At 40.1% G+C, this 15,673-nt stretch overlaps 1 protein-coding gene across 11 annotated transcripts in view; it reads right to left on the reverse strand.

Moving 5' to 3' along the window:
• Positions 1-15,673, reverse strand: part of invs (inversin) — a 282,226-nt gene that overhangs the window by 249,591 nt on the left and 16,962 nt on the right. The gene's annotated exons all lie outside the window — the stretch shown is intronic.

Consider the following 15,673-nt stretch of genomic DNA (forward strand, 5'->3'; position numbering starts at 1 on the left):
TAGTACAGGTGGTGTGTCAAAACTGCAGTATGTGGGAGCTCAAGGATACCATTGTAGCCCATGTGGTAAATGTTTGAAATTTATGCAGCTTCACCTTGGAGTCAAATCAGAGTTAATGGTTCGGGTCCAGTGTGTCTCTGAGGAAGGCTATTAACTTTGATTGCTCTCCACAGAGGCTGCCAGACCTGCTGAGCTTTTCCAGCAATTGCTGTTTTTGGTTCTGAATTCCAACATCTAGCTGGAATTTGGTTTTGGTTCACCCTAGAGTTCATGAACTGGAGGCTGAATTACAAATAGGATCCAAACTCAGGTCCCCAGAACATTTGCTGGGTCTCTGGATTGCAATAATAGCACTAGACTATTGCCTCTAATCTCCACCACTGATGCACATTGCCACACACTGCTGCCATCGAAAAGATGTACTGCAGCAATTTACCAAGTCTTTAAAGCCTGCACCTTCCAGACCCATGACTTCTCCACCAAGAAGCATAAGAGCAGTAGACAAATGGGAATACTACTTATACACCTGCATTTCTTTTTGTTGCAGGGTGGCCTGCATGGCAATAGCTTGTAAAACCAGAAGTCAATGTGTCAGCGCACCAATTGCGTGTGTGTAGAACCTCATAGGAACCTTGCAATGACTAAATACTCCAGGTTTCCCTTCACTATCCTGACTTGGACCAGTATTACCATTCCATCATGGTTCCTGAAACTCCCTTCCTTATGGAACTGAGTGTTCCTACACCCCAACGTGGGGGTGCAGCAGTTCCAGAAAGGACTCAACGCATCATCACCTTTGCAGGACAATTTGGGATGGACAATAAAGCTGGCCTGGTAAGTGGTGCATATCCTATGAATGAATATGTATACGTCACAATTTTTACATTATAGCTTACTGCACATAGGAAAAGTATAGAGTAACACTTCACAACAAAATTAGAAAGCTGTAATAACTGTAGCATATTGGAATATAATGTGGAAACATGTGGAGTTTGATAGGAGAGACAGATGTACAGAGTATTTCTTAAATACAGAGAAATTGGAAAATGATGTCAAAGGGACCTGATTCTCCTTGTCAATAAGTCACTGAAGGCTAACATGTAGGTGCAGCAAGCTGTTGGGAAAACTAATGGAAAGGAAACTTTTATCGCAAAAGAATTTGAGTAAAGCAGTAGTGAGGTCTTACCTCAATTATATGCCAGCTTGGTGAAATCATACCTGGAGTACTATGTACAGTTTTGGTCTCCTTATTTGAATGATTTATTGCCATTTGCATTTTAATGAAAATACTGTGCAGTTAAAAGCTTCAACTGTTGGCACGATCCATTTTGAATAGTTTAAGAATGAAATGATATAACTGAAAGAAAGTTTATCTTCATTCTGCCACCCCTACCATGAGTCCTGAGCTGGCTCACCAGCAACACCTGCACAGGAATGATATTACTGCCGTAAAGGGACTGCAATGAAGGTTCACCAGACTCAGTTCCAGAAAAACATGACTGTCCAATGAAGAGAAATTTGACAAACTAGGCTTGTACTCTCCAATGCTTTTAACAATCTGCAACGGTCTCACTGAAATGTACAAAATATTTCAAAGGATAGACAGGATAGACGCAGCTAAGACGTTTCCCCCGACTTGTCTTGAAGTGGGGGCATAATTAAAAAATAAGGAAGCTCCACTTAGAATCGAGATAGGAAAGATTGTTTATAAAGTGGTTGTGAATCTTTGGAATTCTCTACCTCAGAGGGATGTGAAAGTTAACAGATTTCAATTTGAGGTTGATAAATATCTGGTTCCCAGTGTTGTAAAAGATAGTAAGGGCAAAAAGCACTGAAGTGTTCAATTAGCCATAATTATATGAAATGGCAGACCAGGCTCAATGGACTGAATGATCTACTCCTGCTCCTATATTTCTATAGTTATGCTGGTGAACTTTATTTATCTTAATATAGACTGGCACGATAAGAGTACAAAGAGCAAGAGACAGGCAAGAATTTCTGAAATAGGTTTAGAAGAATTCTCTACATCAGAGTAGGAAGCAAGTATTGTTGTATGTGGTTCTGGGAAATGAGGTGGGTCAAGATAATCAAGTGACAGTAGGGGACATTTACAGGTTCATGGTATCAAGTTTAGGTCAGGAATGGAGAAAACAACAAGGAGCAATCCAGAGTAAAAATTAATTGTGGGATGATCAAACTTAGTGGAACAAGGGCAAATCTGGACAAGGTAAATTGGAAACAAAGTCTGGCTGGCAATCTGCAAGGCACTACCTTCAAAGGAGAAATAGTTAAGGTACACTAAAGATAGATTTTCATGAGAAGAGATGGTCAGACAAACATTTTCCAGAACACATCAGATAATGACTATAATTATGAGTAAGGTAACAGCTAAAATAAAAATGGACAAGTTTACCAAACCATGTAACTTTTAGCTGCCGAGCTTCCAATTAATTCAAAAATGTGGATGATTTGCCCCACTAGCTACCTGACTAAGGAGCAGCACTCCAAAAGCTTGTACTTCCAAATAAACCTGCTGGACTATAACCTGGTGTTTTGTGATTTTTAACTAAGTAATTCAAAGGCATGAGGCTTGAACTTATTCCTCTTGTTTGCAGAGAATAATGTTTGCATATATAATTGCAGGTCACCACTAAAAAGCCTAAATGACCATGTTAAAGCTCAATGATTATTTTCAATTGGCTGTTAGTTTGTGGTTCAAAAAAAGAATTGGCAGCTAACATGAAAGGGAAGCAAAAATCTTTTAAGAAGATATAAATACTAAAAGGATTGTAAATCAAGGAGTGGGTCCAATTAAAAGCCAAAAAGAGGCTACTCCTTGAACCTTTTCAAAAGAACACTTGACAAAGCCAAGATAGAGCAGCAAAAATTGTGCACTTGCAAATATAATCTGTTTTATGGAGTCATTGACTCTGTAACACTTTCAAAGAAAGGTCATGTGCCCCAGTTTTAATGTCTCCTTTAAGCTGTGCAGTTACCCAGACATCCTGTCATGCTGACTAACGTGCCAATGCACTGGCTTACACATGTGCAGGTTGCAGTTGAATGTGGAATTCAGAGGTCGGCAATGGCCAAGTGGTATTATCACTAGACTATTACTCCAGAAACTCAGCTAATGTTCTGGAGACTTGGGTTTGAATCCTGCCATGGCAGATGGTGGAATCTGAATTCAATAAATAAAAAAGCTAGAATTAAGAATCTACAGGTGACCAAAAACCATCTCATTCGCTAATGTCCCGCAGGGAAGGGAATCTGCCATCCTCACCTGGTCTGGTCTGGTCTACATGTAACTCCAGACCCAGAGTAACGTGACTGACACTTAACTGCCCTCTGAAATGACAGAGCAAGCCACTCAATTGTAGCAAGTGATACAAAGTGTAAAAAAAGTGAAACCAAACAGCCCACCTAGCATTCACCTAGGCATTGGGAAATACAACGTCAGAAACAGCCCTGTCGACACGGCAAATGCTCCTTACTAACATTTGGGAGCTAGTGCCAAAATTGGGAGAGCTGTCTCACAGACTAGTCAAACAACAGCCTAACATTGTCTGTAAGGTATGATTCTGTGAGCATGACTATGTCCCAGACAACACCATCACCATCCCTGGATATGACCTGTCCCACTGGCAGGACATACCCAACAGAACTGGTGGCACAGTGATATACAGTTGAGAAGGAATGCCCCGGGAGTCTTCAACATTGACTCCAGATCTCAAGTCTTGCAGCTTTAGGTTAAGCCTGGACAAGAAACCTTCCAGCTGATTACCATGTACCATCCTCCCTCAGCAGATGAATCAATACTTCTTCATGTTGAACAACACTTGGAGAAAGCACCGAGTGTGGCAAGGTCATAGAATGTCCTCTGGATGGGGGAATTTCAGTGTCAAGAGTGGCTCGGCAGCAACACTACTGATTGAGCTTGTCATGTCCTAAAAGACGTAGCTGCTAGACTGGATCTGCAGTAGGTGGTGAGGGAACTAACAAGAGGGAAAAACATACCTTACCTCATCCTTACCAATCTGCCAGCTGCAGGTGCATCTATCCATGACAGTATTGGTAAGAGCAACCACTGCATAATCCTTGTGGAGACAAAGTCCTGCCTTCACACTAAGAATAACCTACATCATGTTGTGTAGCACTATCACTGTGGGACAGACTTCAATAAAGCTAGAATTCAAGACTGGGCACTGTGGGCCAACAACAGCAGCAGAATTGTACTCCAGACAATCTGTAACCTCATGACCCGGCATATCCCCCACTCAGCTGTGACCACCAAGCAGGGGAACAACCCTGGTCAATGGAGAGTGCAGGAGGGCATACCAGGAGCAGCATCAGGCATAGCTACAGATGACGTGTCAACATGGTGAAGCCACCAAACAGGAAGACTTGCATGTCAAACAGCAGAGGCAGCAAATGATAGATAGAGCTAAGAGATCCCACAACAAATGGATCAGATCTAAGCTCTGCAGTCCTGCCACATTCAGTCATGAATGGTGGTAGAAAATTAAACAACTCACTGGCAGAGGAGACTCCATAAATACCCCCATCCTCAAATGATGAAAGAACCCAACACATCAGTACAAAAGAGAAGGCTGAAGCTTCAGCAGCAATCTTCAGCCAGATTGGCCTCCACCAGTTGTCCCCAGCATTACAGATATCGGTCTTCAGCCAATTCAATTCACTCCACATGATATCAAAAAATGGTTGGAGACACTGGATACTGCAAAGGCTATGGGCCCCGACAATATTCCGGGAACAGTACTGAAAGTTTATGCTCTAGAATGTGGCTCTCCCTTAGCAAGCTCTTCCAGTACAGTTACAATACTGGCATCTACCCAAAAATGTGGAAAATTGCCCAGTACACAAAAAGCAGGACAGATCCAACCCAGCTAATTATTGCCCTATCTGTCTATTCTCAATCATCAGTAAGTGATGGAAGATGTCATCAATTGTGATATCAAACTGCACCTGCTCCATAACAAAACCTGCTCAGTGACGCCCAGTTTGGATTCTACCAGGACCACACAACTCCTGACCTCATTATAGCCTTGGCACAAATGTGAATACAAGAGCTGAATTCTAGAGGTGAAGTGAGAGCTATAGCCCATGACATCAAGGCTGCATTCAACGGAATGTGACATCAAGAAAAACTGGAATCAATGGGTATCAGGGTGAAAACTCTCCACTGGTTGAGGTTGTATTTGCTTTGAACAATATAGAGGCTTGGGCTGACAAGTGCCAAGTAACATTCGCGCCATGCAAATTCCAGGTGATGAACATCTCCAATAAGAAACAATCTAAATGATGTTCCTTGACATTCAGTAGTGTTACCATCACTGAATACACTACTATCAACATCCTGCAAGTTATTATTGACCAGAAACTCAACTGGACTCACCACATTAACACACAGTGGCTACGAGAGCAGGAGAGGGGCTAGGCATACTGCAGCGAGTAACTCACGTCCCGACTCCCCAAAGCCTGTCTAACACCTACAAGGCAAAAGTCAGGAATGTGATGGAATATTCCCCACTTGCCTTGATGAATGCAGCTCCAACAACACTCGAGGAGGTTGATATCATCCAGAACAAAGCAGTCTGCTTGACTGGCATTATATCCACTCCCTCTACCACTGATGCTCTATCTACAAGAAGCACTGCAGAATTTCACCAAATATCTTCAGACAGCACCTTCCAAACCTATGATCACTTCCATCTAGAAGGACAAGGATAGCAGACACATGGAAACATCACCACCTGCAAGTTCCCCTCCAAGGCACTCCCATCCTGACTTGGAAATATAATTGCTGTTCCTTCATTATTGCCATGTCAAAGTCCTGGAATTCCCTCCCTAATAGTATTGTGGGTCAACCCATAGTAATGGTTCAAGAAAGCGGCTCCTTCTCAAGGGAAAACAGGAATGGGCAATAAATTTTGGCCAGCCAGAGACACACACATCCCACAAATGAATTATTTTTTTTAAATTGAGGAATGTTGTTCAATTTGTGGCTGTAAACCAAATGGGGTACTTTTTTCCTTCTTCTGATTTTGGTCAAGTTCTGTTTTTTTCAAAAAAAAAATTTGTGTACTTTTTCATGTTGAGCAAGAACGCCACCAGATGACATCTTGACAGCCCTGCAGCAGCCCAGTTTGAAACCAATTCCGTGCTTGCATGAATCTCAAATCCGGCAGGTCCACAAATCCTACATTCACTGTTCAGCACTTAAATTAAGAGTCAATGAATCTGGCCTCTGATCCTGCCTCAAATATTGTCTAACGCTTTTCCTGTAACCTTCAAGACCTGCTACATGATTGTTCTTCAGGCAGTTGTTACAAAAGTTCAACAACTACTGTTACAGATTTAAAAAACAAATTCCATGATACAAGCTATACATTAGATTGATAATGGCTGCTGCTCATCACATGTTCAACAATCTGGTTATTTGTTCAATAATATGCTCCCTCTTAATGTGATATCACAGTAAATATCAATCATGTTTGTATGACACTTTTCCTCTACATTTATGATATACAAAGAAATCTCGATTATCCCAATTTTACATTATCCAAAGAGGATTTCAAGGTCCCACAAAAACGTTACATCAAACAGGTAAGTATATTCGATTTACCTGTATTGAAGAACTTGTGAAAACGCTGGCAAAAACAAAGACACACAAGCAGCTCAAGCATCAGCAACTGGATACTTTTTAAAAAGGGCTGCTACACAGTCCTTTGCAAAAGTAAGTATTTTTACAGGGTCTTCCTGTCACTTTACCGGGCCATTCATTAAAAAAAAGGACGTAAATGCATGCGCAAGGCAGTGCTTCTGTCTTTCTATTACGAGACAGTGTTCCCGGAAAATGACAAATGCTCTTGAGATCGTAGCAGCTATTCGGGACCTTGTTTAATGCTGGGATTTGATATACAGTATTTATGTGATGGTAAGTCCTTCTCATCTTAACCTGTAACTTGCAGACTGCTAGGATTAGTTTGTTTAAATGGCACACTCATTAAAATTACAGTTTTAAACAAATTCTCCAGTAGAGCACAGCGTTAGATCAGTATGGCTTCCCTTATTTAAGGTAAAAACGATTATCCAAACGAAACAGTGCCCGTCTATCTTGTATGGATAATCGAGGTTCCTCTGTAGATTTTGGTGTACATAGCACCAATTTAAAAACTTCAGATGACACACAATTAGGAAGTATTATGAGTGGTGAGCAAGATAGTGACAAACTTTGATAGGTTGATGGAAAGGTGGGACATATGACTGACTAAATTTATTGCAGGGAAGTGTGAAGTGATTAATTTTGGTGTGAAGAACATGGGGTAGTAATCTAAAACAAAACGTACAAAAGAATCAGAGGGACTAAAGAATAAGATGAAACGTAATAGAAATTTTCAAAATCATGAGGTGATGGGATAGAATAAATAAGGAGAACCTGTTCCCGTTTGCTTCAGGATCGAGAACCAGCAGACATCAATTTAACGTGATTAGTAAAAGAAATAATGCTGACGTAGAGAAAGACTGTGTGTTTGTGTGTTTATGTGGTGGAGGCAGACTAAATTGAGTCCTTCAAAGGACAATTGAATAAATGTGGTATGAAAACATTTGCAGGTCTAAGGAAAAAGCAGAGGAACGCTGTGCTGTTAGAAATGGCCATCTTTTGATGCAGCATTAAACCATGATCCTGTCTACACAATTTTGAAGACGACTAAGGGAGGAATTCCCAGAGTACTAACCCATATTTCTCCCCCTTTCAACATTGCAGAATCAGATTATCTGTTTATCATATCACATTTTGGAGTTGATCATGCAATTATAACAGTGCCTATACTTCAAAAATACTTAATTGACTGTAAAATGCTTTGGGATGTCCTAAATTTGATAAAGGCATAACAGAAATTCAAGCCAATGTTTCTTTCTCGGTCTCTCAAAATGGGCATTTCCCTTTGGGTCCTTCATCCAGAATCACAGAATTGTTAGAGCACAGTGGAAGCCATTTGGCCTGCCATGGCCACATTGTCATAGATGAGGGGACTGAGGGCCTGATTGCTAAACTGGCATGAAAAACATTAAATGCACACTATTGATCAGTTAATGATGAGATAGGTAACTAAAAATAACACAAAGTTAAGTAGAAATGTACGTTGTGAAAAGGATATAACACGGTTGCAGACCAATATAGACAGTTTAAGCAAAGACAAAGATCTGGCAGAAGAGAGTATAATGTGGGAAAATGTAAGATTGTTCAGTTTGGCAGGAAGAATAAAAAGCAGGGTATTACCAGAATGGAGAGCAACTGGAGAATTATGAGGTGCAGAAGAATCTAGGTGGTCTAATGCACAAGTCACAAAAGGTTTGTAAACATTAACCAATGTTAAACAGGCTGGCATTGTTAGGATAATATTTATCCTTTTTTAAACAATGCTTGCAATTCTCTTGTCTTCTAGCATCACATCCGATTCTAAACACGACTGGAAAATTATGGCTGTGCCTTTGCAATTTCCACTCTCACTTCCCTCAGTATCCTTGGATGCTTCTCATCCAGTTCAGGTGCCACATCAACCTCAAACAAATAACCTATCCAATAATTTCTCCTCATTAATTTTAAATGTTTCAAGTCTCTGAGTTACTTTTTATTTACTCAGGTCATGGACAGCAACTTCTTCTTTCGTAAAGCCAATTGTAAAGTCTTCATTTAACACTTCCGTCTGCCCAGTCTCTCTTTGGTTCATAATCGGTCTCAACCTTTTATTATTTATGTGCTTGTAGAAGACTTCAAGATAGGATTTGACCTTATGAGAGTATCATTTCGTACTCTCTCTTCATTTCTCTTATTTTCTTTTCAACTTCCCTTCTCAATATTTTATATTCAGCCTGGTCTTACACGAGCACTGCAGTACCAACTGCAATCTATATCTGTGACACGTGGAACAGAGCAACAAAAAGTGTCATGTAATTATGATATCTTCCATCAGTGTTGCCCACATAACAGCCTTGGCCTCACTTGAAGAGACAACCAATGAAGACGTGGCAAACAGTACTGGTCAGAGGCTAACCAGACGATCATGATAGAGACTAGCAGAATACATATTTCACTCCTGGATGTACATCTCACTAGAGTGGCAGTAGAATGGACATCACCAGCTGGGATGAGAAAAAAAAACCTGGCAAAGTACTTTCAAGGCCCTTCAAAATGGGACTCAACCTGAGCTGTTTGCAATGTATTGGGACCTGCGGCAAAGTCTTGTTATCCAATGTTCTGTGCAAGGCTGAGTTTACTAAGCAAGTGAATCACGGTTATATTATCCACCTGACATTCATTAGAAGCACACATATTTCTTTATCTTAACATCTACAGGTAGATTAGATTAGATTCCCTACAGTGTGGAAACAGGCCCTTCGGCCCAACAAGTCCACACTGACCCTCTGAAGAGGATCCCACTCAAACCCCTTTCCCTATCCTATATTTACCCCTGACGAATGCACCTAACACTATGGGCAATTTTGCACGACCGATTCACCTGACCTACACATCTTTGGATTGTGGGAGGCAACCAGAGTACTCAGAGGAAATCCACGCAGTCACGGGGAGAATGTGTGAACTCCATACAGACGGTCAACCAAGGCAGGAATTGAACCCGGGTCCCTGGCTCTGTGAGGCAGCAGTGCTAGCCACTGAGCTGCCCCAATCTTTAACATGATGGTTGTGTCCTTGTGCAACTCCATGTTATAGAAAAATTGCACTCTAGAAACGGCATTTAAAGCGTTGGCAATGTAATTGCAATACGTATGTTTTAAAAGTTCACACCTTAGATACACTGTCCTCAGTTGAAAACACGCATTATAGCAGAACAACCTGTATCCCATTCATCATACATGAAGTTCTGGACTTGGTGTCCTACCTTTCTGTTCATGGGAATAAATCTTTAATATACCTAACATATCTTTTAAGACAGTCAATTAATCACCTATTATTTTTCCTGACAATTTTAATTTATCTGGCCTAGTGTCATTCTTTCCCATTGAAAAAGTTGACTGTTTTGGGATGGGCAAGAAATGCTGGCCTAACCAGTAACTGCCTCATTTAAAAATGATTTTTCCCCAGTTAATTATTTCCAGTTTGGACTTTTTTTTCCCTTTTCCAGAGCTAACCTAAATCTTATGCGCAAGGATCACCATCCTCTAAATTTTCCTTTACTGACACTTGATCCACTTCACCCACTTCGGTGCCTTCTTTGTCATTGGACTGGGATCATAATGCCATATAAAATTTTCCTGAACACAGTCGAGGAACTCTTACCAATCTTTGCTCTTTAAACTATTACTATCCATTGTATATTCAGATAATTAAAGCTCACCTGTTATAGCTTTGCTATATTTCTGCAAAATAACTGTTCCTTGCAAACTTGTTCTTCTACATCATTCTCAATTGCTGGTGACACAGAAATATAATGCACCTTTTTAGTTCCTTAGGTCTAATGAAATGAAATATTTCTTTGATCCCTCTGGTGTATCCTCTACCTTCAACACAGCAATATTTTTACAATGTTCAACTAACTTAACATTTTCCATATGTAACTTCTCACAGTTTATATGCTGTGTACTGAACATTCTTCAACCCATTAATCAAAAATGTTCTCTTGCATACATCAGAAATTGTCTCCCTTAGTTTTATATATTTTCAATGTACATTAAAGTAATCAAGGTCATCTAAATATACTATTTCTTTTCCTTAAATCTAATATTGAAATTTGACAAATTCTCTCATCTATCACCTTCTTACCATTTGGATTTCTACACAAAACTCCCAATGAGGTAACAACTGCCTGTTAGCTCCTGAATTCAAGGCATTTTCTATTCTAGAATCACATGTCACAACCTTTCCAGTTAGAACATTATGTTTAATTAGTATTGCCATATCTCATTCTCTTTCCATCTTCTCTATAATGCCAAAATATTTGGTAATCTGAAACATTAAGAACCAATTCCTTACCTCTTTTGAGCCACATCTCTAATGCAATCATGTCAGACTCTCATGCAATAACTCGTACTTGCAGCTCACCAACTTCATCAGTTAGACCACAGACATTAAAATAAGTCTAATATCTGTTTTTTTGATTCATACTTATTTTCCTCGAAACCATTCCTTCAATTTTTGGAATGTTTCTGATTTTATTGCTATTTGTATCTGTATCCTCTGATTTCAATGCTGCTCTTTCTTTTCTCCTTTGAAATTAATTTTCCAACAGTCCAAGTAAATTCCTATGCATGTTTCATATGAAATTTCACATGGAATGCCAATATTTTCCAGGGCTCAATGTATCCAAATTAATTTAACTACATAAATTTCAACTTTATATGCTTTCCACTTGGCTTGAGAGAGTCAAATTACTTTGCTGGACAGTTGCTGGTCAGCACTCCATTATTCATACTATCCAAAACAGTGATACAATTTTTTAGATGTGGATGACTTACAATTTACTTTAATCCATTGAATGATACCAGAACTGAAAAGGTTACCAGGACTGATTGATCAGGCTGAGATCATTTATTCACAAAAGCGAAGACTTCAGGATGATAGAAGAGTTTAATAAGGTACATGCGGATATTGTTGCTTGCAGGCATGATCAAAGCCATAAACCTAAGATAGCTACCAATAAATTCAAGTAGGAATTCAGGAAAAACATCTTTCAGGCAGCACAGTGGCTCAGTGGTTAGGTGGTTAGCACTGCACCTCATAGCACCAGGATCCCAGGTTCGATTCCAGCCTCGGGCAACTGTCTGTATGGAGTTTGCACATTCTCCTTGTGTCTGTGTGTTTCCCCTCTGGATGCTCCAGTTTCGTCCCACAGTCCAAAGATGTACAGGTCAGGTGTTAGGTGCATTTGTCGGGGGGGTCTGGGTGGGTTACTCTTTGGAGGGTTGGTGTGCACTTGTTGGGCCTAAGGGAATCTACAGTGGTTAAAATATGGAACTTGAGCGATGAATAGCACAGATGAATTTAAGGGTCAAATAGTTAGTATGTGAGGGAAAAAGTTGTTGACGAGGACTGAGGAGACTTGCACGCAATATCGGCACTGGCATGTAGATATTTTCTCATCAACCTGTTGAGAGATATCATTACACACCTCTGGAGCTGGTGAAACTTGAACCCAGGCCTCCAGGCTGACACTAAGAATACGATCACTGTACCACAAGAGGCCTCCGAACACTGGCATTGATAGTTATTTTAGTAAACCTGTTACGGCACACCTCCTGATCGTGAACCTGTGATAAAGCTACTCCTTTAACAAGGCTGTATTGTCCTTGGATTTTTTCCAGAGAAGTCGTAAAAGACACATTCTGAAAAATCTGGTGTTGAAGGGTTTCAGGGCAAATTTGTTTATATCTAACAGATACTGCCGCAGACAGAAGGCTTTCAAGTTTAAAAAACACTTGTACAATGAAAGGGGAGTGGCAAATTTTCCCAGCTCAGTTTTTCTCTGGTTTGGTTTGGTTTTAAACAGTAGCGTGGAAAAGGATGCTGAACCCAAATAAGCAGGTCCAGGCTGGTACTCTCTTTCTGGCTTCTATCCTGTAAGAACCCGTGTTTGATTTTACCTTGTGTGCCAAGGGATGTTTATGGGGATTGTTGCAAGTGTCGGGCACAGCATCATTAAGTTCAGATGATCTGTTGGGCTTTCAGAGGGGTTATGGTATTCTGTATTTTGCTTTCTGTTGTTTGTGTTTCAGTCAGTAATCTTGTAAATAAATTCTGTTCTATTTAAAACTAAGTGGTTTGACCAGCGGCATTTCTGCTGGATTATCTGCATTACACCTGCTTAAAACAACTGGCAAAGTTAGGGTCTAGGCTATCTTCTTGAAATGTTTTCAGGGGTCTGGCCTTCTGGTCCAGAGGTAATGATACTACCACTACACCACAACCCTCCACTGGCATGGCCAAATGGCCTGTAGCTACATAAACACATGACAATCATTTTGCACAACAAAATGGCGACATTGTCATGATTGCACTTTTATGTCCCAACTGGATTATACATGTACTTCAGTTACATATTAGACAAATCCATATCTACATTGCTGTTGAGACTTTTGTAATACCTTTGGTCTCAATCAAAAGTGGATCCTGTAACAGACCTTTGTCCTCAAATTGGGCTTTGCTTGGGTTTTAGTTATCCCAATGAAGTAATTCACTTGTGGGGCATAACGGTCTTTGTCATGCCAGCAATACTTCTTCAAAAATGACAAATGTAACCAACCATACATTGCAGAGGTTTAAAGACTAAAGCTAATAACTTTTTACACCTGGAAAAAGTAAACAAAGAAGTCACAAATTATTTGTCTATCCATGCCATTAATTGTCTGCAGCTAACTGGATTTATCAATTTCATTATAACCTGGCATTTGGAAGTACATATGAACAGCCCAAAGCCATTTGCCCTTCTTTGCCATGAAAATATGTGCTCGCTATTCCATATTTCCCCTCCACAGCATTGACTAGGTGTGCAAGGGATTGTGCCATCTTATGTTGCTGCATCTTGCCAAAACATTGTATATCTTCAGTTATGTGAAATCAAACCCATATTACCTACTTCATCTTTTTTTGAATCAACAAAAGATCATTTGAATACATAAATACTGCACGTGAATCATGTACGGTTTACGGTTCTTCTCACAAGAAAAAGACAGACTTCAAATTTAGAAACAAACAGATAGGAATGAAACATAAAAACTGGATGTAAATGGAAAGGACTCTGGCCCATCATGCTATCCTTTGGGTGAGCAAGTAGGTAGAAGATATAGTTGTTTCCAGCGTGTGCAGCAGCAAAGCGGTGGGGAATGGGCATCATGATGATGTCAGCAGAGAAAGCAGCATCTGCGGTCAGCATTAGAATCAGATGTTAGGATTCAGCTACAGCAATGTAGCAGGCCCAAATAGTACTCCTGGAGAGGACTGTGATGCAGGGGTGTTGGTAGGCTCAGAGCCCTTTGTGGAAAGCCCGACTAATAATCGGGCAGAGCATAAGAGGAGAAGATGAAGAACTCCGGTTTTGCTTGTATTTAAGTCTTACATCTTAATTTCAGTCTTCTATCTTAATATCTTCTCCAAGTCAAAATGGCTTCAGAGCATGGTGACATTTTACACTTGTATTTAACAAATAAATACAGTGACAAGTGACAATGAATCATTCTATTCAATTCAATGTTGAAGTTAGTAGCAGACAAATAAAGAGGAAGCCCATTCAAGTTTTTTTAGTAATTTAAATTAGTGTGTTGGGCATCGAAAAGGTAAAATAACTGGGAAAATAATTCGATTGGCGAAGTACAAAGAGAGTAAGAAAAAATTTGCTATGAACAACATATTCTCCTTAACATATATCCCAAATGGAACTTACAGATATTGGTGGCTCATTGCTCTGCAAACACAAGCTTTGCTCCCAACCACTTTTCAAATGAATGGAGAAATAGAAGTTAAAGTTATGGCAAGAGACACAAATGAGAGAAAAAAAAAAGGACGCAAGATAAAGAACCAGCTAGGCAGAGGAAAAATACACAAGAGTGTAACTGTTACTTCTGACTTATCATGTAATGATATGGAATGTTGACTTACAATATATTAAAATGCTGGCTTTGACATGTTCTTGGAAGCATCTCTCTTACTTTCAAAACACTCATTCTTTCCCCATCACTTCTATTTGTAATTCTTCTGGTCACTTTAACACTCTTTATTTGAAGATGTATTTTTTAAATTCACTTCTTATTCACCCAGTTTTCCTACGTGACTTATTTTTAATTCACTCATAGGATGTGGGCATTACTTAGTCCAGCATTTCTTGCCCATTTCTATTTGCCCTCGAGAAAGTGGTGGTGAGCTGCCTTCTTATTACTGCTGCAGTCCAAATGCTATAGGTGGACTCACAATACCGTTAGGGACCAAATTCCAGAATTTTGACCCAGCGACAGTGAGATCAATATATTTCCATGTCAGGATGATGAGTGGCTTAGAGGAAAACTTGCAAGTGGTAGTGTTCCCATGTACCTGCTACCCTTATCCTTCTAGATGGAAGTGGACATGGGCTGCACTCATCCAGACAATTGATGAGTATTCTGTCAGACTTATGCCTTGTAGATGGTGAACAGGCTTTGGGAAGTCAAGAGGTGACTTACTCGCTGCTGTATTCCAAGCCTCTGACCTGCTCTCGTAGCTACTGTGTTTACGTGGCAAGTCCAGTTCTGTTCCTAGTCAATGGTAACCCCAGGATGCAGATAATAGGGGATTCAGTGTTGGTAATACAAATGAATGCCAAGGAGCAGTACATAGATTATCTCTTATTGGAGATGGTCATTGTCTGGCATTTGCTGGCACGAATGTTGCCTGAATATTATCCATCTTACACTACAGTTGGATATGGACTGCTTCAATATCAAAGGTGCGTGAATAGTCCTGAACACTGTAATCATCAGCAAACATCCCCACATCTGGCGTTAATGATAGAGAAAGTCATTGAAGTAGTAGGTGAAGATGGTTAGGTCTAGGGCATTACACTAAGCCACTCCTGCACAGATGTCCTGGAGCAGAAACGACTACCTCCAACCATCTTGTATGTCAGGTATGACCCCAACCAGTGGAGAGTTTTCTCTCAATTCC

This window comes from Chiloscyllium punctatum, chromosome 8 (genome assembly GCF_047496795.1).
Source record: "Chiloscyllium punctatum isolate Juve2018m chromosome 8, sChiPun1.3, whole genome shotgun sequence".
NCBI classification, from domain to species: Eukaryota; Metazoa; Chordata; class Chondrichthyes; order Orectolobiformes; family Hemiscylliidae; genus Chiloscyllium; species Chiloscyllium punctatum.